Here is a 25,357-nt window from a genome sequence, read left to right on the forward strand (position 1 = left end):
GAAGGTGTGGAAGAGGGAAAGGAACTTACATTACGTTTAGAATAAAACTCAAACTTACCATAGCCTGCAGGCCCTGTGTGACCTCACTGCTGGCCCCTTCCCGTTCCCCAAGCATTCCACACACTTTCCTGTCTCAGGGCCTTTGCTCTGGATATTTCCTATCTAGACCTCTCCTCTTCTGGCTCTTTTCATCCACATGGATGGCTTCTTCTCATCATTCAAGTATTACAGCATCCTAGAGAGGCCTTTCTAGACTACCCTACCAAAAGATTTACTCCCTCTTACCTCTATTTTTTTTCAATTTTTTCCCCTTATCACAATGCAGTCATTCCTTTTTTCTGGAATTACGCATATCTGCCTACTCTGTGCATGCTAATGGCATACAATAGTTGGTCTCGACCACCAGGAGCCTACACTTTAGTAGGGGATAGAAACATGACTCATACACTCTCATAAATCATTGCAAAATCCTAATTCTGTTAAGATCTATGAATGAGAGCCCATGGAACTAACCTGTAAGTATCCGACTTTGGATTTCTTTGTAGTTTGTTATCTGTCTCACCCTTGAATATGTGTTTCCTAAGGGCAGAGTCTTTGCTTTGTCTGGTTCTGCACTGTAGCCCCATAGCGTGCACATTGTGAGGACCTAATAGGTGTCATTGGATAAATGAATGCTAAGCATTTACATTTACACTTTCCGTTAAACTTCATGGTAACCATGAGAACTACGTACAACTATCCCTATTTTATGGATAAATAGGCTTGAAGCTCAGATAAGAAATTAGTTCAAGATCATAAAGCTGGTGACAGAACCAGAAATTGAACCTAGTTCTTATCCCAAGTCATTGCTCTTTCTATTCCACAAAAGGCATGGGAGAGGCAAAGAATAAATTACTGTAAATTGCTTTACAATGATGTAGAAACTAAGCACATTAGTCATTTTCATGTGTTCTCATAAGATCAAAAGCAAAAACCAAAACAAACAAACCTACTACCATGCAAAAGAATCCTACAACTTTATTTTTCAATAGCATTGCAGTACCAACAAAATCCAACTTCACCAAGCAACCTCAAATATTTCTAGTGTTTGGTGATTGCAAGATTGGATTTCGTTTGGATCTCTTTGTATCTGGCACCAAAACAACAACTTGAACAATCAAGAACAAAGCTGTATGCTTGTGTGGCATTTGCTTGACTTGGCTAAAGGAAATCAGGTACAAAGGTACATACTCTCTTAACTCTTTCTACACTCTAAGAAGTTCTCTGAAATTTGGAAGAAATTCCTACAGTGGCTTCTTCGTTAATTATGACGTTGAGTGTTAGCAAGGAGAGGCGCGCGTGTGCGTGTATGTGTATGCACGTGCAGGTGTGTATTTTGCTCACATATTTGCTTTTATATCCTCCTTTAATTCCTCCAAGATCTCTCCTTCCAGATCTTGGATAATATAGGGCTAGCCTCCAGCTTTAGAGAAAAGGCAAGAGCTCAGAGGAAGCCAGAGAACACTAATAAAGTGGTTTCTGACTCAGATTCTCAGATGACACTCTGAACTCTGCATGGAATGCCAGCCCATCAGCTTTTTCTTCAGATTTGCCCCACCCAGTTTGCTTCCCTCCTTGCAAGTCAAGCATTGTTTTTAAGTTTCCAGGTCTCTGGGTTATGCCACTCTTAGCTCCCCTTGTGCCTGGTGGCCCTAAGTACTGGCACAAAAATCTCTAAGCTTACATAGATTCCCTTTTTGGCATAGGGTTAGGTGATTTTTAAATTTATCACATACTAAAGACTTCTTTCCAAACCTTTCAAAAATCAGTCAAAACTAAACACCTTTTCTCTAAGTAAATAAAACCATGTATATTTTAAGAAAAATCATCTCGTATTTCTAATTCATTTATCTGTAAACCATCAAAACAATAAGAACTAATTGTTGCCTATGAATCTCTTTTGAGCTTGTTAAAAGGTAATTGAAAAGTTTTCCCCTCATACTTAATTAACCTCATATTTTGCCGAGGATTAAACTTGGTGTGTTTGAGATTGGATGATAAATCAGTGCCCAAAGACTTTCAACACTTTCTTCAACTGGGACAAATGTCCTCCTGTTCTGATACTTAATTTACATTTAATCCAATCTGCATTCCATTAGGATAATCCTTAACCATCCAATTCCATTTTTAATTTCCATTTCACAACCTCTATCCTATTACTAGCTTTCACATAGGTCAAGAGAGTACCCTGTAGGAATACATTCGTTGACATAAATTGAGGAAAATTACTTTGAGTTAAACTGATTACCTCTGTCCTTTGGAATTAGGGGCACACTGGGCCATAGAATCCAATCAGTCAAGTCCTACGTGGCTTGCTGATACCCAAGGTTATGTAGGAGGAGCTGATCCATCCCCTTTTGTGGTGTATTATCCTCCCTTGTAGGAGGACTTACTGGTCTCAGTTCACCTGAAGACACTAAGATGTTTCCAGGATCCTCTGGAAGGTCAGTGATTCTGTGCCTTCATCCTGCTATAGGTGTGATCAGCCCTCAAACAAAAGGCGCCTTGGAGTACATCGGATTCAAATGCATAAGGTGCCACACATGTCGCTTTGAGAGTCCAGGAGTCTGCCTTCCTCAATTAACCTCCTACAGCACCCTCATTGTATAGCACCGAGCAAGCAGCCTTGAGACGGTGTTGCTGCTGGGTTTCCAGACATGTGTCATTTCCACTGCATATTTAGTAGCACATAACTGCCTGAAGTGGGGAGACGGGAATGTGAGGCATGTCTCACTGAGGAGGAGGGTTTTTATTTTAAAAAAATATCACTCAACTGCTAATGGAAACGTCAACCTCCCAGCCCTATTCTTAAAAATAAATAAATACAAGAAGTTCCTCGTGTGAGAGGCACATTAGGGACACAAGATATTCATTTCCATGAAGTCACTCACAGCAGGCCTGTCTGGAAAAATGCTTTCATCTTCTGCGAAGGAGGGGGGAAATGGTACCAGCAAGAAGGTTTAAAGACCAAGACTTTGAAGTAGAGGGTGAAGTGGGAAAAGTGATCTTCCAGTCAGGTGAATGGGGGCCAAACCAGATTAATTTCTACACTTCAACGTGTGCTGCATGAGGACCATAGAGCTATGATTTGTAGAGGAGAAGCCTCTATGTCCAGTCCAGTGGTGTTCACAGGGGGTTTCCTGCAGTCCTGGCGTTCCCCCCCCCCGGGACCCCAGGGTGCAGAGGGCAGCTGAAGTAGGAGGTGCCATGTTGCCGCAGCCAGGACAGCTCTGCTTTTAGCTGCTTCATGGATTGTGGTGGTGACGAATTTAATTCATTTAACGCACATTCACTGAGCATTCACTATGATGCTGACACTTTCCAAGTGTGGTCTATGTGATGGTGATCAAGAGTAGACGTGGCCTCGGCCTCATGGAGCCTGTGGCCTCTGCAAGGTTCTTTGTGGGCTGTTGGGAGGTGTGTGAGTGTTAACACCATGATGGTATGAATGATAACACCTCATTTTGAGGATTAATAAACTGAGGTCCAGACAACATCCCCCCAAATAATTAACTGAAGAGCTGGGGATAGAATCTAGATGCCATGACTTATATTTCAGTGTTCCTCCTCCTAAGCTCAGAGCACACACTGGAAGAGAATGAATAAAAAAGTGTAGAAACTGCTCAACTGCAGAGGATGTGAATTTTGGTCCATGACTGGGTCTTATCTCTCTTTCTACTCATTCAAGTGCTCTCTCAAGATGCAAGTGAAACTGTACGCCCATTCTTGGGCTTGGGGAAAATCAGTTGCATGGGCCTCACTCCTTCCAGACCACTGTCTCCGATTCACCTCCGATCAGAGGTCATTTGGCTGCCCTTCGTTCCAAGAGCCTCCCCATCAGTCCCGCTGTGTTCATGCGGCCCCTTCTGCATGGGTTTCTGTGGAAATCGCTGGGGCTCTCTCGCATTCTTCGCTGCCCTGCATCACTTCCTTCCTTCCCTTCTTGCATGCGCCGGAATACTTTCTCTCCAACCCCTATTCCTGCTGCTCATTCTCCCAACCATGACCTTTGCCACTTTTCCTTTCTCTGTTACTGTACTTTTGTAATGCTAAAAACCAGGATGGGGTGGGATACAATTCAGTGTGCTTTCCTTTTGACTCTGCACTTCTGCCTTGTTCTCTGTCTGTTTAAAAGCCCTCACTCTTTTTTATTTTTTTAATAAATTTATTTATTTTATTTAATTTATTTTATTTTTGGCTGCATTGGGTCTTCGTTGCTGCACGCGGGCTTTCTCTAGTTGTGGAGAGTGGGGGCTACTCTTCGTTGCGGTGCACGGGCTTCTCACTGCGGTGGCTTCTCTTGTTGCAGAGCATGGGCTCTAGATGTGTGGGCTTCAGTAGTTGTGGCAGATGGGCTCAGTAGTTGTGGCTCACGGCCTTTAGAGTGCAGGCTCAGTAGTTGTGGCGCATGGGCTTAGTTGCTCCACGGCATGTGGGATCTTCCCGGACCAGGGATCCAACCTGTGTCCCCTGCATTGGAAGGTGGATTCTTAACCACTGCGTCACCAGGGAAGCCCCCTCACTCTTTTTAAAATGTTGGGTATCAATTTAGTCCTGGTCACTCGTCCTGCCTGCTGTGCCTCTCTCCCCTTCACATCTGCAACCATGTGCAGTCCTGTCTCCAGCAAGGTTAGATCTGATCAGACTTTTACATGTGGAAGGGCAACCTGCAATGTGTATGACTCAGGATATGGAATACTCCTTACTCAGTCCATCCAGTCCAGACCTTGACCTGCTGGGACGTGTGACACGGAGAGTTGCTGGCAGTGCTCTTACGCTGTCCTTAAAGATCCTGTAATACATTCAGCATCCTGTTTTTGGGAGCTGCTTACATGTTAGCCCACACCGCTCAATCCTCATTAGGGGGCATGATGGAAGGAAAGGAAAAAGCAGCCTCCACCTACCAGAGAGCTTCTCATGAATTGTTTCTTTGTACAATATTGTTTCTTTATTAGAGCACAAAACAAAACAGTGCTTATTTGTTTTTGAGAAGAGTTTGTTTTCTTTTCAGTCCAACACACTGAATCTCTCCTGTATCCTTTGAAATCCTAAAATCAGATTCTCCATAATCTTTAGTTAACATTGTTTGTAGAAGTGAAACATTCTATGGTTTATTCTTCCCTTCTGTGTGCTTCCCTTCATCAAATTGGACTGTTTGAGGATGAATTTGGTGCTTCGCCTACCCGCCAGCACGAGTGCAAAGCAGGCACGATAGAAATGAGTTTCGAGAGATTCTTTTGAGTTAAATTGGCAAATGAGGATGACATGATATAATTAGGACAGGAGCTTTGGGGAGGTTTTCAATTGAGAGAGCAGTTTTACAGAAATAAGCATACTCTGTCTTCTGGCTCCCATTATCAATCATGTTGTGGGATTTGAATGTGGCTTTTGGACAGTTTTCTGTGCGTAAGCTGATCAGTCCAGTCAAGGACCAAATCTTTGACCCTGGCCTCAAGTGACCACTGTGTTCCAAACAGCTGATTTTTTTTTTCTTTCCAGTAATGTCTAACTCAGAGTGGAAAAGAAAATCCGAGCTGTTTTGTTGGAATAAGTGATAGGGAGTTTTCAAACAGATAAGGTTCTGATCCCCACTTCAGAGCTGAGAGATGAATGTCCTACAGTGATAAAGGGCCTTAAACACCACGTCGTCTGTCTCCTCGGGAAGTATATTTTCCATGACACCAAACCCAAGTTCACGTGGTGTTCTTTTCTTCCTTCCCTTCTCCACCTCCCGTCTTTCTTTCCACAGAGCCCTGGCCCCTTCTCCTTCAAGGTCAGGGCATCTCTGGCTGATTGAAGCGTTGGCTTTACCCTTCGTGCAGCAACACAATAATAAGGTCAAGTTCTTATTTGCTGCAGGGAAGTCACGAAAGACCTAAGGTTGATACAGAGGGACCCTACCCAACTGAAAACGCAAGGCAGTTCTTCCTGACATGGAAAAAAATTACTACAAAATATTAATGTTTTATCAGCGGGGGGAGCACCTTCCATGTTAGCCATTCTTATGTGTGTACTGAGTTGATTCCTGGGAGGTGAATCTAGGTGGTCTGGATTCACCTCCAGAACACATATGTTCTGAGCTTTCAGGCTAAACAGCCCTTGCAGAGGGCAGGTGAGGGTTGAATGTAAATGGTTCAGAGTTTCTAGAACAAACAGAAGTTTTTTTCTGAGCAAAGAGAAGTGGTACTGATGTTAGCAATGCTCTTCCTGCTTGGCCCTTCTCCAACAATGCTTACTGTGTATGATGGCGTGTTCATACTCATTTATGTAGCCTGTGGCCCCTAAACACCTAGAGAGTGGGCATCACGTCTTCAACTTCTCCCCGTCTCCCAGCCTGCTGTGCATAGAGTAGATTTGTTGCATTTGGTTGAGCTTCAAATAGGTTCATTCCTTCTATTCAATCTGTAGACACATCTTCTTTCATAGTCTAGTAAGTTTGGTATCATTGACTTTGGCAAAAAAAAAAAAAAAGGTGATTTTTCTCACCAAAGTCATCAAAAACCTCCTTTTTTTGTTGTTGTTATAAATCAAATAGGCAATTTTTACTCTTTATTTTATTTGCTTGGTTTTTCTTAGGCATCTAAAATCATTCACCATGCCCTCCTTCTCAAAACAATGTTCTTTTGTGTTCTGCGACAATGCTCTCTGATAACTTTTTGGGTGCTCCAATTCACTTTCTTCTGGGGTCTTCTCTGATTCTTCCAGTAGCTCAGGCAGAAACTCTGAAGACATCCTTGACTTCTTTCTTTCTCTTACAGATGACATTCAATCCATCAGAGTATGTTTTCTCCCCCTTGAACATATATCTGGAATATGAACATCTTTGCCACCACCATTGCTACTACCGTGGCCCAGCTCCGTCTCCTACCTGGACTGTTACACTTGCCTTCTAACTGGCCTCCCTGATTCCTCCCTTGTGCGAACAGGCTATTCTCAGCACAGCAGCCAGAGTGGTCCATTTTAAGCCCAAGTCGGATCATGTGACATCTCTACTCAGAACCTTCTCCAGGCTTCCCATCTCGTTCAGAATCAAAGCCTAAGTCCTCACTACGGCCCACGAGGCTTCCGATGCCCTGGTTCCTCTCCCTGCTCACTCAGCACTAGCTCACTGACTCACTTGCCGGTTTCTCAGCATACCTGGTGCCCTCCTGCCTGCAACCTTCAGCCCTTGCCGGTCCCCCACCTGAGATGCTCTTCCTCAGGAACCTGTATGGTCTGCTTTCTCACTTCCTTCCAATCTTTACTCAAAAAAACAATGTTAACTTCTTAGTGAGGCCCACCCTGATCACCAAAAGCCCACATCTCACCCATTCTGCCTATCTCTCTTTTTCCTGAGAACATATCATTATTAAACATATTAATATACTTTACCTTTTTGTTGCTTTTTTTCCTCCTGTGTACTATCAGCTCAAAAAGGGAAGGGACTTATAATAATTATTATTACTTTTGTCACTTTTGTTCACTGATGTAGAGTTTGCCATGTGCTCAATAAATGTTTGTTGAGTGACTGATTGACCTAATGTTGGTGTTTCCCATGGTTTTCTCTCAGTCCTTTCTCACATCACTTGGGTGATTATCTCACCTTTAAAATCATCTATCTACAGATAACATTCTATGGCAGATCTCTCCTTCTTGGAGCTCCAGACATGTATATTCAAATTCCTTCCCAGGAACTGGCATTTGTATTCAATAGGACTCCTTTGTATTCAATAGGAGGCACTTGTATTCAATAGGATTTTGTATACAAAATAGGCATTTGTATTCAATTGGACTCCTTCTGCTGCAAATGACTTAAGCACATTGATATGCATAATTGAGAAGTCCAGTTGCAGGGCTGGCTTCAGGTGTGGCTGAGAACAGGGCTCAATGTCAACAAAACCTGCCTGTTCTTGCCCCCTCACTCAGCCCTCCTTCCCTATATTGGCTACCTTCTTAGTTTCTCCTTCATGGGTGGCAAGATGGCTACAGCAACCCTAGCCTCATCTTCTTGTGACTCTAAATCCAGTGCAAAGGAGAGAGCCTCTTTTCTAGTAGGTCCCACAAAATTCATGATATTCAACCTCTAATGGGATTGGCTTAGGATAGGTGGAGCCCAGCCCCCCTCACTCAGCCACCAGCAACACAGACACACACACTCACCCACACCTCGGGCCAGGAGAATTGCAGGATGTTTAGTGACTCTGGTCTGGGTTACATGCTGTACTCTTGGGGGTAGCCTTGCCATACCATATGAACTGGATGTTGCAGAAGGATCCTCAAATGAAATTTGAGGGTGGTTTTCAAAAGGAGAAATGGTTGTCGAAACATTCCCTGCTTGGGTATCATCGTCTTTCTAGTTGCTCAGTCATTAAGAGGTGTTGCTTCCTCCCTCTTTACTCCTTACATCTGATACATTACTTTACTATATGGAGTACAATTCTTCAATATATCTTGGCTCCACCCATGCCTCCTCCTCCACATTCCTATGACCTCATTCATGTTTCAGTTATTTTTTGTGTGCCCGGATCACCGTAAAAGCCTTTAAAATAAAATCCCTTCCTAGAATTATTCCAATGTGTTCTATCCCCATGCAAAAGAGATTTTTTCCAAAATGCACATATGGTCTCCAGCACAACCCTTCCTCCCAGTGTCCTCTGATGGAGCCCCCTCATCTTTGTTATGCTGTAGGAGACACTTTTGGATCTGACTGTAACCGTCCTCTGCAGCTTCCACTCTGAGCTCAAAGCCCTGCACTTAGGCCAGACCGAATCACCTGCTTTCTCACCTCTATGCCATTGTTCCCAATGACAATTTTGCCTGAAAAGTTCTTCCCTTGGCTCTTGACACCTCCACCAGGGTAGCTCCATCAGTCCTTAAATACTTAAGAAATACTTTTGAGTACTCACTACATATTGTTTTTCCCTGATTCCCTTAAAACTAGTTTAGGTATCCCGCCCCTAAGTTAGAATTGGTTGTTTATTAGTGTGTTTCCCTATTTAACTGTGAGCTCCTTGATGAAGTCTGTTTTATCTTAGTATCTAGCACATGCTTGGCACGTAGTAGGCACTCAATAAATGATTACTGAATAAGGAAATAAACTGTAAATAACCAAAATGTAAATTTGGTATTTAAAAGCATCTTCACTACTGAGCAAATACATCATAAACAGATCAAATAAAAGCTATGGTTCTATAATGATTCATTCTCAAGAGCCAAATCCTCTTGTAAACATTCATTGGGGAGTGATGGAGGCAGGTAACAGATGCATTAAGATAGACTGAGAGATGATTCATTTGACCTGCGATTTGAGATTGTGCTTATTGGGAAATAGTTATAGCTCCTTACTATTTACATTCCATTTATTACTTCTTTCTAAAATGTGCGCATGTGTAATTTTGATAATGGGAAATAGGATACTAAATGTCTGAAAAAAATGGGGCTAAAGGGAATTGACCTGTATCATCCATTATTTTAAAAGCCCCAGAAAATTCCAAGTCAAAGGTTCAAACTCATGCTTTCCTTAATAACTGCTAATAAAGACTAAACATTTATAGAGAGAACTGCAATCAATATGTCATTGTTTACATGGGTAGCTTGTTACAACCATCTTGTACACAAACAGCAGTATTGTTCTAAGATTCGTAGTCAGCTCACTACCATTCCAAGAAAATGTCCAAACAAATTCTTCTATGATGGTGTGACAAGAACATCATTTCTTCAGAGGTGCCAACACAGGCGCTAACACAGAAATCCCTTTTTTAAGTGTTTGTATTCATCATTGATAAAATGGATGCTTACTTGCTGGCATCTGAATTATTACAAATATGAGATAAACACGGTTCGTGAACTTTGTCATATTTTGACCAAAGGGTAAAGTATTTCCTCATCTTCTCAAGCACAAAGGAACACACCATTGATAAAAACAGGCAAGTAATAGAGGTACACAATATGCTTCATTTTAAAAGACACAGAACTCTTAATATTCTATTCAGCACAAGATTTTTGCTCGAATAGAAAGAAGCCTATGTGTTAAGCCATTAAAAAGCCAGATAAACAAATTTTCCAGGAATATATGCATTTCAAATGTATAATATATATACTTTAGAATATTCCCTATGAGGTAAGATGGTTGGGATGCCCCCAATACCAGCAGCCACCATGGTTTGGCTCAGAGAACAGCAACGAAGAAGCATAGCTACAGAAAGCAGCAAAGATGGCTATAACTGAAACCCAAATGGCAATTATTAAGATGGATGCAGAGAGGGGTGACTGAATTATTAATCTTTTCCATCATCCTCAGCTTCCCAGATAATGACCACATTCATTAGTGTCATTCTGAATACAAAAGTGCGCAGTGGGGTTTCCCCGATGATGAAAGGGCTCCTTACTCTTTCACTTTTCCCTGTAGTGGAATATCCCAATCTTTCTGGGAACTTGATGCTATAAAGTGCTCCTCATCTTATGCTAGGACATGTAGGACAGGCATGTCCTTTATGGCCTGTTGGTTTGCTTAGTTGTTCCCTTTCTAAATCACACATGTGAGTCTCCTTAATTCACGCTAGTACAGAAAATACCAGAATCTGATTCAACTCACAGAAAAATCTTCCATAGAATTTAAGCAAAATGCAAACATGCTATTTAAAATAGTTGTAAATTTGCCAAAACAATTTTATGTACTCCTTTTAAAGAGCACATCTGTTGTATATACTGAAGTATAATAACAGCTATCATTGGTAGAGGGCTTACTATGCATCGAGCACTCTGCTAAGAAATTTACTTACATAAATCACTGAATCTTCATGAATAACATTTTGAAGGGGCTAGTTAAATTATTTAATTAAAATAAAAGTATTTTAAAACTAGCTTATTATAAATAATAAAAAAGGTAAAATGTGTAAATGTACATTCATACAAAAAGAAATTGTATAATTACCATAATTATTATAATACAATAGTATAAATTATCATTACAGAACATATATAAATCTGTATTGCTCTGATTCATGAAAATATTTATTATAATTTCCAGGTTTGGAGTGCTTTATTGAATTTTAACCTAAATCTAATAATTTTCCAAAAGAATTCAAAAAAATAGAAAAAGCATTAAAGAAGGACAAATTATACATACCTATAACGTGACATTATCTGCTCAAGAGGTTTGTGTGGAAATGCTATAAATGAAAGAACTATATCTTCTTTTAAGTTGTGATTTTTAATATTTAAAAATTTGCCTCTTAAAACAGGACTCAATCCTAAATAGACATTTCTCCAAAGAAGATACACAGATTGCCAACAAACACATGAAAGGATGCTCAACATCACTAATCATTAGAGAAATGCAAATCAAAACTACAACGAGGTATCACCTCACACCAGTCAGAATGGCCATCATCAAAAAATCTACAAACAATAAATGCTGGAGAGGGTGTGGAGAAAAGGGAACCCTCTTGCACTGTTGGTGGGAATGTAAATTGATACAGCCACTATGGAGAACAGTATGGAGGTTCCTTAAAAAAACTAAAAGTAGAACTACCATATGACCCAGTAATCCCACTACTGGGCATGTACCCTGAGAAAACCGTAATTCAAAGAGTCATGTACCACAATGTTCATTGCAGCACTATTTACAATAGCTAGGATATGGAAGCAACCTAAGCGTCCATTGACGGATGAATGGATAAAGAAGATGTGGCACATATATACAGTGGAATATTACGCAGCCATAAAAAGAAACGAAATTGAGTTATCTGTAGTGAGGTGGATGGACCTAGAGTCTGTCATATAGAGTGAAGTAAGAAAGAGAAAAACAAATACCATATGCTAACACATATATATGGAATCTAAAAAAAAAAAAAAAGGTTCTGAAGAACCTAGGGGAAGGACAGAAATAAAGATGCAGATGTAGAGAATGGACCTGAGGACACGGGGAGGGGGAAGGGTAAGCTGGGATGAAGTGAGAGAATGGCACTGACATATATACACTACCAAATAGCTAGCTATAAAATAGATAGCTACTGGGAAGCAGCCGCATAGCACAGGGAGATCAGCTTGGTGCTTTGTGACCACCTAGAGGGGTGGGATAGGGAGGGTGGGAGGGAGGGAGATGCAAGAGGGAGGAGATATGGGGATATATGTATACATATAGCTGATTCACTTTGTTATGCAGCAGAAAGTGACACATCACTGTAAAGCAATTATACTCCAATAAAGATGTTAAAAAAAATAAAATAGGTCTCAGTGGAATAGAAATGTTCTGTTAATTGTCATGTAGTTGTTATGGATTTAGATCCCCCACAGTGAGCATTTCAAATCCAAGCTTCAACTTAACCTCTGACCCAAGAGGCCAAAGGGCAAGCTGGCTCAATCCTAAATTCTTTACATCTACTATTTAAATTGGAAATTTCAACAGCTATTTTTTTTGGCATATGATTAAAATTTAAAAAATCATTTATATACTTCAAAGCTTAGCTACCATTCTAATTCAAAGAAGAGCATAATGTACATGTAACTATGAATCATTTATTAAACTTGGGTTAAAAAAACCCTGGAGATTATACATATATGATATTTTATATATTATATATTATCATTATAATATATATTATGTGTTATATGTATATTGTCAACTTAAAAATATCAGGAAATATTGATATCTAGGATTCTTGTTAGAGTGGCTTGCAGATTTTCTAATTTTCTCCTGATTTTTTCACCAGCATGAAATCTGAAAAAGTTTAAATTGCATTCTAGTTACTGCTCCAAGAAAAAGTATCCAAAAGAAGAAAGATGTCCCCATGTAGTCTTAGTTCTGTCTTCTGAATGAAGAGATGGTCTGACTGTGAGGAACTAACTGTTCCCGTGAACTATTACACTGACTGCCTGTGCAGTGGCTCCTACCTTCTCTTATAGAGAATATGGGGAGGATTTTCACACCACCCAGTAAACACCATTCAACAACGCATGTGATCAGTTCCCTGCTTTCTTTTAATAAGGCAGAGAACAGTGGGGTGCTGCCAGTGCGGCTGGGAGGATTAGGAAGGATGTGTGTTCCTCCTGCCTCTAAGTCCCCCTTAACGGGGCAGTCTCCCCTGGGACCTGGCACTGAGAGGGCACAGGATGACCCTCTGGTCATGCCCTGATCTGAAGCCCAGCACCCTTTCCTTTCCCTTCTCCCCGCCCATGACCACCCTACTCATCAGGCAATTTATGAATATAGGAGAGACAATATAGTTAGAACAGAAAGTGTGATTTGGGGATAGTAGAGTTAGAAATGTTAAGAAATAAGGCAGGTAGGTGTGTGGGAGAGGGGAGGAGTGCTTTGTTTCATGGATTCATAACTAGCACAGGGAGAGTGGAAATTTAGAGTTGTCAGTACACTTTTCATCTTTCTTGAGGATTCTGTCTCATGATATCGTTCCCAAACTCTGACAAAGTAACTGCCTGCTTTTACCTACAAAAGTCTTCCGCATGACGGAAGTAAGACAAGACTGCTCTTTTTAGCTAATATTAATCCTAGTTCTTGTCAAGTGACTCAAATCAGTGGGTCTGTGTCAGTATTCTCCACTTGTTAAATATTGATGACCGTGGCTGATTTCATGGCTATTCAGCATGGATTATGTGTGTCAGCAGATTGTAAATATCACGGAAGAAAAAAAAAGAAAATCTGGTAGAAACCATCAGTGACAAAAAGCAGTAGCTAATGAGCCTTTTAGTGGTTCCAAACTCTTGCACTGTGATTTACTAGCTTTTGGTTTTGGTGGATGAAGATGTTTTTGGTGGATAAGTTAAGGACAGTGTGGTAGAATGAGATTTTTAGGACTTGGCTAAAAAGAATCTACGAAATTGCATGCTTTTAAGTCCACGGACGGCATCTTATTTCTCCTTCAATTTTCAGTGCCTACCATAGAGATCGGCACATGGTAAGAACTCCACCTTTTGTTCAAGGAATCAATGAAAAGGAATAAAAACTAGTGGAAATAAGAAGTAATCACATTTATCAAATCTAGCCCTTTAAATTATGTATCATTTAATGAATCATTCTAAAAGAAGTTATAAATATGAACAACTCTATGACAAGAAGACAGATGTCTGCCACAAGAATCCTCTTTGTTGTAAGAAGGCCATTAAGGGTGTTCATAAAATACAATAAAAAGATTCTTTCAAGGGGAACCAGTTTGAAAATTAAAAGTTTGTAGAGAGGAAATGGCAAATATACATCAAAATTCCCTAACCATGCTAAGCCATAGATTCTTACAGAAATACAGCAAAGCCAAATATCCCCTAGAGCAGGGCCCCCAACCCCTGGGCCGTGGACCGGTACCAGTCTGCGGCCTGTTAGGAACTGGGCTGCGCAGCAGGAGGTGAGTGGCGGGTGAGCGAGCGAAGCTGCATCTGCCGCTCCCATTGTTACCCATCGTTCACATTACCGCCTGAACCACATCCTCCCGACCCCACCACCGCCCCCCCATTCCATGGAAAAACGGTCTGCCACGAAACCCGTCCCTGGGGCCAAAAAGGTTGGGGACTGCTGCCCTAGAGATACTTTGCCTTACCTGTACTTCCATTGGCATTTTCTGTGCAATATACATTTTTTGATAGCATTGAAAGTCCTCAAATATTCTCTGTGAATTTAACTTCTTAAAGTTCCTGAAAAGTCACCTAAAGTTCTCTGGTTTTGGAACATTGGAGGCACAATTCTTAAATAGGTGACTCCTAATGATAAAAGGTGAATTTATATAACCTAAATTGCCTCATAGTGTGGATCTCTTATTTTGTTTTTGAAGCGATATGTAATTTGACCAGAAGATGGCAGCATTCTGAAAGAAAAAAGAGAACCAAAACAAAGCAAACATGAAAACAAAAAGCAAGATAGAGCAATTACCATGCTTTTTATTGTTCAAGGTCTTAATGATGACACTATTTTAATTAGGGTTAATTTTTTTTGTACATTATTCTTTTCAAGGTCTAAGATTTCCTCATTCCAAGAAAAATAACGAGTAATTGTAAGAGCCTACCTGTACTATTTTCTCATCAAAGAAGAAAGTCCTTTGAAAGATACAATTATCTCTAGATAGAATTTTTTAAATGAACTTATTTATTTTATTTATTTATTTTTGGCTGCATTGGATCTTCGTTGTGGTGCGCAGGCTTCTCATTGTGGTGGCTTTTCTTGTGCAGAGCATGGGCTCTAGGAGCACGGGCTTCAGTAGTTGTGGCACACGGCACATGGGCTCAGTAGTTGTGACTTGTGGGCTCTAGAGCACAGGCTCAGTAGTTGTGGCGCACGGGCTTAGTTGCTCCGCGGCATGTGGGATCTTCCCGGACCAGGGCTCGAACCCGTGTCCCCTAGCATTGGCAGGCGGATTTGTAACCACTGCGCCACCAGGGAAGTCCCTCTAGATAGAATTTTTAGTTAGTAGTGTATTTTTACTTCTCTTGGAGTAAAAATAATATCTTAAAATAATACATATGGAACTCAAACTTATGTTCCAGAAAGATATTAAATGTGTTAGAATTTTTCTCCAAAATATCTGTTTGGGTTGAAGGAATGTTCTTGTATGCTGTAAATGCATTATATAGAAACACAATTTAAAAAACATGAAAACATTCTTCCATGGAGAATTAGCTATCTATCCATATATCTAGGTGTAAATTTATTTATTTACAAATATTTAAAAGAAAAAAAAAGCCCTACATCAGCCTGAAAGAGTAACAGAACTTCCCTTATGTGTGTAACTTACTAACGAATTGAATTGAAAAGATGCACAGGGAAGCATACAGCTCATGTCCTTGTAATGTCCCTTGCAATTTATACAGCAAATGGAATTATGGACAATCCACTATGACAATATTCTTCAAGCCAGTTAAATGAGTAATGTTGTTTATTCTATGTAACTCAGAAATATGCTAGCATAATTGTAAAAAAAAATAATAAATACATGATGTAACTAATGAAAAACATTGAAATGATTTAAATTTTGTGCCTGCTGCTTTTAAATGGCATCGCATAGTTTTTGCCACATAATTATTTTCTGGTTTGATGGCAATATTTTAATGAAAGTTTTCAGGCATTTTGTAAGAAAAAATTACATTTAGTATCCTATTACTTCAAAAAGCTTAAAAAATAGTCTATCAGCTTGAGTCTGAATATAAGCAGGTATCCTTGGGGCCTATTCCTGCTGCCCAGGCATCTCCCTAGTCAGAATATATTCCTTTACTCCCCTGAATCAGCCTGACCTAATTCCCTCCATCCATGCTTGATCTGACCATTTGAGACCCAACAGGTGTACTTATTGCTGAAACCCATCCTTCTTTATCCCAAGAAGCTACTGAAGCTTCTAGAGCTCAGCCCCAAACTGAACGTCCAGTACTCCTGGCCAGGCAGGATCCATCCCTGGTCATTGCATTGGACCTCTTTCCCAACACAATTCCCAAGAAATGGACTCTTATGGGAAGGATGTTTCTTCAGTACTTCTTAGAGCGGAAGAAGAAATCAAGCCCCATAATAGACAAAAAATTATGTCATGTAGACCCCAAAGCAGAAAAAAGTGAAAGTCTAGGCAAACTGCTAAACACTTTTTATTCTCTCTGCAAGAATACAATTTTTCATTTTAAACCTCTGTCATCATCAGTTTTTTTTATTGTGTTCAAATTTGTTAATCTACAGCTCAATTGTTAGTCAACATACAAACTATTTTGTAATATTTTAACATGTCACCTGATCAGCCTGTGTTCTGACTTAATGTTTTTAAAGAAAACCCATTTTTAAATATTTTTCCCTCCTTTGGGGGATATAAGCTCTGCCTTTAGCTCGGCCTGTCAAGGAACTGAAGAGTGGTACTCATTCAATTATGGGTTGTGTGTACCTATCTTTAGTCCTGTCTGAATACAGTTTCAGTGACTGACAAAAAAGTACGACCATAACCTTGAATTTGTGGTTTCATCTTGCTCAGTGTTCTTATCTCTGACAGCAGCAGAGAGGAAATGTGTTCCCTAGCAGTCATAATCACAGCTCAGGACACAGATCCCTGTGATAGGATGTTAAAATTGAAGTTGTGATTTAAACTCTAAGGTGACAGATTCCATATCAAAGTGAGTTGTGAGACAGAAAAAAAAGTACATCTTGCAAAAAGTATTTGGAGGAGAAAGCATTAGAGCAGGGGTCCCCAACCCCGGGGCCACAGAGCAGGAGGTGAGCGGTGGGCTAGCGAGCGAAGCTGCATCTGCCGCTTCCCATCCCCCCCATCACTTGTATTACCGCCTGAACCATCCCCCCCCCCACCACCACCCCACCCCGGGTCCGTTGAAAAATTGTCTTCCACGAAACCAGTCCCTGGTGCCAAAAAGGTTGGGAACCACTGCATTAGAGAACTCTCAATTTCCCCCGAAGAATCTAATAGCATCAGGAATCAGAAGATATTTGGGATAAAGTGATTTTGGAGAGAGATTTGGGGGTGCTATGAGTTCTCTCCCAAATCTTTCCCTATAAGGAAAGGTGAGTAGGGAGCCTGCTCTAATTTCAAGGCTGGTTAGAGGGACTTCAGTGGGATCCTTCAGACATGGAGAGGATATGTGTCGCTACAGCATGGGGTCCACGGGAGCCTGACAAGACCTGATTGGGCGGCCTAGCTGGGGATGAGCCAAAGGAAAAGTGGCTGTCCTAGTATCAGGTGAATTCCTAGATTGCTCAGGGAAAAGGCAGTGTTAGTATTTCTTATGGGTCTCAGATGTACCCCATGGCATCATTTAAGGACCTGCTCAGAGGGCTGACTAGAGGTGTAAACTGGCCTCAGCAGGGAGAAGCTAAAAATGTCCTCACATTCCTAGGGGCTACAGGAAAAATAAGGGACCTGCAAAAATAGAAAAGAGAGTTACATTAAGAGAATTAGAGATATGGTAGCTAATGTCCAGGATGGCTCCCAATGATCGTTTTCTCCTGGTCCACGTGCACTGGTTAGTCCCCTCCCACGCTGATCAGTATTGTACGACCAATAGAATATAACAGACATTATGGTGTGGGACTCTCAAAACTAGTTCATAAAAGGCATTGGAGCTTCTGACTTGGTCTTTTAGGTTGCTCACTCTGGGAGAAGCCAGCTGCTATGGCGTGAGGACACTAAGGCTGTCTCATGGAGAGACTCATGCAAAGAAAAAGCAATTTGCCAGCTATGTGAGTAAGCCGTTTTGGAGGTGGATCTTCCATCCTCAGCCAACACATGACTGCAACCTCATGAGAGGCCCTACAGTACTAGATAGAACTGCGTGAACAGGCTACTCCTGCATTCCTGGTCCATGGAAACCATGAGACACGACAGATGATCACTGTGGTTTTAAGCCACTGAATCAGCGTTGATTTGTTATGCAGCAATGGATAACCAATCCAGATTTCGACACTTAGGAATGGGGTGCTCCTAGAACAAAAAACCTAAAAACTGACAAAATGTGGGTGTGGCTTTGGGTTCGGGTGGCAGGTGAATGCTAGATGGACCATGAGGGGAGTGATATTGAAAGACTAAAGGACGTCAAAGATACTGTTGCATAAGCATAAGCTGGATGGCCTTTGAGCAAGCTTTCAGTTATAGTTTAAAGAAAAGCAAGGAAAATGTCATTAGGAGAAAAGGGATCTTTTTTATCTAGTGGCAGAAAGTTTAGCAGTACTGTTGTGTAGTAATGTGGAAAGTAGAAAATGTACCTCAGGTACTTAGTAATCTAGCTAAGGAGATTTCCAAGTTGGGTTAAAGGTGCTGCCTGACTTCTTATTATACTAAAGTGCAAAAGGGGAGGGACAAGTTTCTTCCCGGTCTCTGTTTCTTCCCAGTCTCTCCAGACAATAAATGTTGCTAAAATTAAGTGGTTTCTGGGTAAGATCAAATCCAGGTTACAGCCAAGACAGTATGGTCTAAAGGTAAAGTCCTCAGATATAGCTAAGCTAATACTTCAGAGAACTGTTCAGACAAAAAGCTCTCCAAGGGTTTCTGGGGTATATGTCACAGATCCTTTACATTAAATAATAGAGTTTTTAAGAATCACCAGGGCGTTGACTCTCAGAAGCCTCAATAGGGGGGTCTAAGGTAGAGAAAGGTTTATCTTGAAGAGATTTGTAAGTGTGGCTTTTATCTAATGGAGTGAGCCCTGATAAGACAAACAGGAAATGTACAAAGTTTTAAAGAGATTGCACTAGTAGAAACATCTCCATCTTGGAACAAAAGATTCAGAGACAGTGCAAAAGCAATAGAAGGCCATGAACCTCCCAACCCTCTACAGGCAGAAACCAAGATGAAAACTGCTCAGCTGTAAAAACAGTGGTCATTTCATAAGAAAAAGGAACGAATCAAAAGGCAGAACTAAGGGCATCTCAGAAGGCTGAACCAGAAACCACATAGTAGTAGAAATGATTCCCAGCCAAGAACCTTCAAGCATATGCCCTGCTGTTTTTTAGACTTTCTATAGACAAGTGACTTCTAAGTGCCTCACATTTTCCCTTTTGTTGAATGGGGAAGTTTATAGTGGTTATGCTGTGTCTGTCATACCATTGTATGTTGGGTGTGTTCACAGGTCTTCAGGTCAAGAGGAACTATACTTGAGGGGCTGTACTTGACGAACTGTACCTAAAGAGTCTCATCGGAACCTGGATCTGATTTACACGACAAGACCTCAGACTTTGCAAAGATGTCATGAGATGAGTCTTAAGGGGGCCTCTGGAGGAGGTGAATGTCTTTGCATGTGGGAGAGACATGACAAATTGTGGTACCCAGTTTTCAAAATGGCCCTCAATAATTTTCACTTTTGTAAGCATGCATTTGTTTAGTCCCTTTTCACAATGAACCAGAGCTGGTCTGTGTGACCAATAGAATACGGCAAACATGCCAGTTTGACTTCCTTGGTTTCTTTTACTCACTCTGGGGGAAGCCAGGTGCCATGTCATGAGGACACTCAAGTAGCCCCACTGAGAGACCCACATAGAGAAGAACCAATTTTCTAGCACTCATCTGCCAGTCACATAAGTCAATTTACAAGTGGATCTTGAAGCCCCTGTAAAGCTATTATATGACAGCATCCCAGCAGGCACCTGTCTGCAACCTTATAAAAGACCCTAAGTTAAACCAGAGTTTCTCTCAAATTCCGAACTTACTAAAAACCATGAGAAGTAATAAATTATGTTTCAAGCCACAAAGTTTAAACATGATTTTTTACACAGCAAAAGATAACTGATACAGCAGGTGAGAGATCCTTGAATATCTCCTAGACCCACAGAGCACTCATGCTCTTCCAGTGAGGATTTCTCTGTGCTCCTCTCCCTTTCACCTCCCTGACATAGCTGCTAGCAAGTGATGTACGTGGTGAGCTAGAATGCAAAAGGAAGCTAACCCTCCACCCCCAATCTTCCCTGGCTGCAAGCAGACACCTGCCTTAGCAGAACAAAACTAGAAGAGAGGGGAGAGCCTTACAGGAAAGGAAGATTGAAATGTTGATTATTATAGGGACAGAACTTTTTCATTTCTGATTCAAGACAGCAGTATTCCAAAAATTCCATATTTTGGAATTTAAAAATGATTGTGTTACTTAACAATATCTGGAAAGAGCCATGAGAGTCCCTAAGTTTTTGTCTAAGCAGGGAGGGAGAAAAGTAGCTGCCATGGGTGTTTGCTGTGGAAAAATTAATTTGTTTTGTGATTTCTTCCATTAGGTGGTACATGTTTAACAAGACTACATTCCTAAAAAAATTAAACAATGCAAGAAAAGATGATAAATCTTCCCTCAATAAAACTTCCTCTGCTAGCCTCTGTCTTTCCTTCTTTCCATTATTATCAAAAACATCCTGGAAGCATGTATACTTAAAATGGGTACATTTTATTGTATGTAAATTTTATCTTAATAAGGTTGATTTAAAGAAAAAACACTGCTTTTTCTCCTCATACGTACTTCTGCTTCTTTATTCCTTATCTTAGTCAACGACCCTATCATTGTCTTACTTTTTCAAGACACAAATTTTGAATCCACACTTAATCCTTCCTTTCTCTCGTCTTTTTTGCAAAAGCTCAGTTTTCAAACCCTATCAGTTCTACCTCCAATAGTGTATCTTCCCTGTTCCTTATTGCTGTTCCCTTCAGGTCATCACTCTCCCTGGCCTAAATCATTGTCACAAAAGTTTATCTGCTCTTCCTAGCTCCTTTCGATGTCTCCTAGACCCCCTACACTCTGATTCCATTTTTTCCTGCATTTGTGGAGTTCTAGTTCTTTAAAATATAAATCAAATCATTTTGTTTTCTTATTTAAAAGCCATCCTCGCATTTCCCTTAAAGTAGATTTTTTAGACGGGGTATTGAAAGTTATCGACAAACTTGCCCAAAGGCTATTCTAGATACGTTTTCTGCCAGGTATAGTTATGTACCCTATTCTTTACTCAATTACCAATAAGCCGTGAGCAGACTGCTTTTTGTTCGTTTTCTGATGTTTTTTACACTCTATTCCTTTTCCCCTTTCCTCACCTGGGAAACTCCTAGTTATTATTAAAGACCACATTCCATTGTCATTTCCTCTGGGAAGTCTTACCTAAGGGTTCCCATCTTCTCTAACAGAACTAATACATTTCTTAAACATTTAATCCTTAGATTCGGTATAACTTTAATTTGGTGTTTATTACATCTTTTCATAACCACGTGTTTGCTTACATCACAGAGTGCTCCCCATGAAGGTGAAGGCCATGACATGTGTGGTGGAGACTGCAGAGCTACTCCCAGATTCCCCCTCCAGGGCCGATTCCCCTGCTCCTGGGAATAGTGGCTGCCAATGGCTACATCTGTTTCCCTCTTTGGGAGATGCCCTTGACAGCAAGGAACTGCCTCATTCAAGACTACATCACTTTCTAGGGGCAGCCTAAGAGTGCAGGGATACAGAGATCCAGCCTCCCTGTCTCAATTTGGGACAACTCTGAAGGGCCACCCAAGCTCCAGAGAGCTGCAGAGAGTTAGGCGAGGCTGCAACTGTTACTGCATTGCAGCTCAGCCAACTCTGCTCTCTGACCAGTTCTGCCTTCCTCACTTCTATGCATGTCTGTCTCCCAAGAACATTCACCAATAAAGCTTCTCCGGGCAATTCCTGGTCCCGGGTCTGATTCCAAAGATTCCAATCATGTCATTTCCCCCCTCTGTTTTTTCTTAAATTCTATCCCAGTGTCCAGCACAGCGGCTTACACATAGCCATAGTGAGTTCTTATAGTTTTTTGGGAAAAAAAAAGAATTGAGTTTTATAACATTAATGTTCACAACATTAATAGTACTAGAGTTCAGCTACATTATTAATTAGAAAGGCTTTTGTTTAATAAAATGTAGAATAATTTCATAAGGACATGAATACATCACTTAGATATATTACACATGGATAGTAATAGTTTTCTTTACATTCTGATTAAATTAAGGTGTTCTAATAAATATTTTAAAAGTTCAGTATTATTAGAAACAAAAAATTGCTCTTTAACAAATATGGAAGTCCTTTTTAGTCTATGTAACTACATAAGAGGATATTAGAAATTCAGATAAAAATATTTGTAGAACTATCATCATAGTGTTATATAATATTGTATTTAATACAGAAAAAAACTACAGATGTGCTATAGGGAAATAATTGCACGATTTTGATATATTCACGAAATTCAAACTGTAAAATTTAATACTTAGTTAATATTTGCTTAGGAAATACATTTAAGTGGAAATTCTACTAGTTCTGAATTCTAAATGTTTTTATCTATTAAAAGTTATATAAAATTCTGACTTTACTCCCCAATAGACAGTAAAAAATAATGTAAAACTATCTATCTACAGCTCAGTGTCTGCAATATAGAATTTAATAATCTGCTTCAGCAGAATTCCAGACCCAGGCTAAGTCGAGTTGCTCCGATCCAGAGTCTGCTCTCTCTCCCACTTTTTTTGTTTCTTATTGGCACCCGGAGGTTGTTGCCCTAGCAACAGAGAAGTTCTGGAGGCAACTTCGCCAGGATGCTCTTGGAAATCAGAGGCTATCTGGACCCAAGAAAAAATTCTCCCATGTTTTTCTCACCCGTATAATTCGTTTAGTTTGGGATTTAAACAAAATTAATGCTATGGATTGATCAAAGAGGATTTTATTCAGAAGGCCAATATATAAAAGGGATAAAAGTAAATAAGTCTGGGGCTTCCCTGGTGGCGCAGTGGTTGAGAGTCTGCCTGCCAATGCAGGGGACATGGGTTCGAGCCCTGGTTTGGGAGGATCCCACATGCCGTGGAGCAGCTGGGCCCGTGAGCCACAACTGCTGAGCCTGCGCGTCTGGAGCCTGTGCTCCGCAACGGGAGGGGCCGCGATGGTGAGAGGCCCGCGCACCGCGATGAGGAGTGGCCCCCGCTTGCCGCAACTGGAGAAAGCCCTCGCACAGAAACGAAGACCCAACACAGCCAAAAATAAATAAATAAATAAATTTATAAAAAAAAAAAAAAGTAAATAAGTCTGGCTGGGGCAGGGAGAGGAAGGCAGTTCTGGGGGTGCCCAGAGTGCACAGTCTGAACAGCACTGATTTATTGTTATTATTGCCTATTTGTATGATTCTCTGCATTTCACAGAATGACTAATGTGGTAAATTCCCATTCAGTAAATTACTATAGTATTTATACAAAGGTAGGGCCTTCAACATGAATCAGCAGAACAACAACAAAATAAAATGGATAAAGCAATCTACAGTAAAAAGGAAACAACTGTTTTTCATGAGTGTCAATTGATTTTCCTTTGAAGCAGTTTACTAATTCAGAAGTTGCCTGGATTACACCAAGTTGTCACAGTGGAAAGAACAGAGAATCACTAAAAAGTGAGAGTGGCAACAATAATCTAAGGAATATGAACCATTCATTCATTCAAAAAAAAGAAACTAGCATATAAAATTCTCATTAAATAAGCAGAATATCAAGAATATTGATATTTTTCAAGTGACTGTGCCTTGAAAAAGATAAACAGTGAAGATAAAGAGTAAATGACACTCTTCATATTTTTGTTACGACACCAACTGTTTAGATGTGTGATATTCAGAATACTCAAATGCTTGGTTGCTGATTTTACTTTTTCATTTAGAAATCTGGTATGTGGTAGACAGCTCAAAACTATAGTCACAAAAGCCTTCTGTATAAACTTTGTACAACGGCTACTGAATATTCACATGGAATCCCCAGTTAAGCATTTCAACTGACTGTAACTGTCTTTAAGAAGTGAGGGTAGCGGCCACCAAATGCCAGGGGCAGCATTAATTATCAATCAAAGAATCAAAGTAGGGAATCAGAAAAAGAATGGAAACACCAAATATATAATTAGAACTTGGGGACAACTCTGTTTGAGATGAAGAGAGCTCTGTGAAAATGGCTTACGGGTTATTATTATTGCTCAATGCTATGAATTATATTCTTGGTTGCTGTGATGTGGCATGCCGTTGGCTTGCCATTTTACATTGCCCAGAAATAACTGGAAGTTGTTATTTCTCTTGGATGAAAATATGAGCTGGATTTGAGAAGTAACATCAGCACATGGAAAAACTAAATTTTCCTCATTGTAATGATGATAACATACAAAAGTACTATTCATATGACCAAATCTTAGGTTGCAGAGATTTTTTTTTTTTTTTTTTTTTTTTTACTGTTTCTTGCCCTAATGGAATCTATTCAATTCTTACTGTCCTCTCATTTTTATGTTCCATTTTCCCCATCATTCTTTTGGTTGTAGGAGTTCTGCTCCAGATGTCTAATTAGCCAGGTTATTATAAATTAAATAAACAAAATAGAAAAACAATTTATCCAACTCAAAAAATTACTTAAACACCATGTGCTCAGACTTTAGTATTAAGGATCAGTATATCTGGATGCAAGTTGTACTTATTCTTGGCACAATGAAACTCCTAGATTCTGAGTGAAAAGTCTTAAGTGAGGAGGTTATTGTGGAGATCAAATAATCCATCCCAAACAAGACTATCATGAATTAACATGTAAATAGATTGGAAACAGATGTCAGTATCTTCAAACACAAGAAATGAGAGAATTTTGAATAATTTTAAATAGAAAAGCAAATGGTTATGAAAAATGTTTCTCTTTTTCAAAGCCCAAGGTTAATGAATTACATATTTATTATTTCAAAATTCAGAATATGTGAATGGAATCCTCTACACTTTAGAATCAGAATTCTAAGAAATATCTCATTATAATAATCACAGAATGATTTCCTTTTTAAAAACATTTTTTCCCCAGCTCTCTGGTGGCTCACTTTTCCTTAAAAAAGCTGTAAGATTTGGCTTATTTTTCTTTCTCATAAACAATGAGGATCTTAGTGAATAAAT

At 40.1% G+C, this 25,357-nt stretch overlaps 1 protein-coding gene and 1 long non-coding RNA gene across 6 annotated transcripts in view; one reads left to right on the top strand and one right to left on the bottom strand.

Moving 5' to 3' along the window:
* The window catches only part of LOC309619679, a 38,249-nt gene extending 14,758 nt beyond the window's left edge, over positions 1-23,491 (top strand). Inside the window, exons 1-2 of the long non-coding RNA XR_014239152.1 lie at positions 1-14,375; positions 17,207-23,491. The exon at positions 1-14,375 is cut by the window's left edge and continues 14,758 nt beyond it. This is a non-coding gene — a long non-coding RNA (uncharacterized lncRNA). The remainder of the gene's footprint in view (positions 14,376-17,206) is intronic.
* Positions 1-25,357, bottom strand: part of DLC1 (DLC1 Rho GTPase activating protein) — a 404,379-nt gene that overhangs the window by 268,060 nt on the left and 110,962 nt on the right. The window lies entirely within an intron of this gene.

This window comes from Balaenoptera borealis (genome assembly GCF_965194805.1).
Source record: "Balaenoptera borealis genome assembly, chromosome: 21".
Lineage (NCBI taxonomy): Eukaryota > Metazoa > Chordata > Mammalia > Artiodactyla > Balaenopteridae > Balaenoptera > Balaenoptera borealis.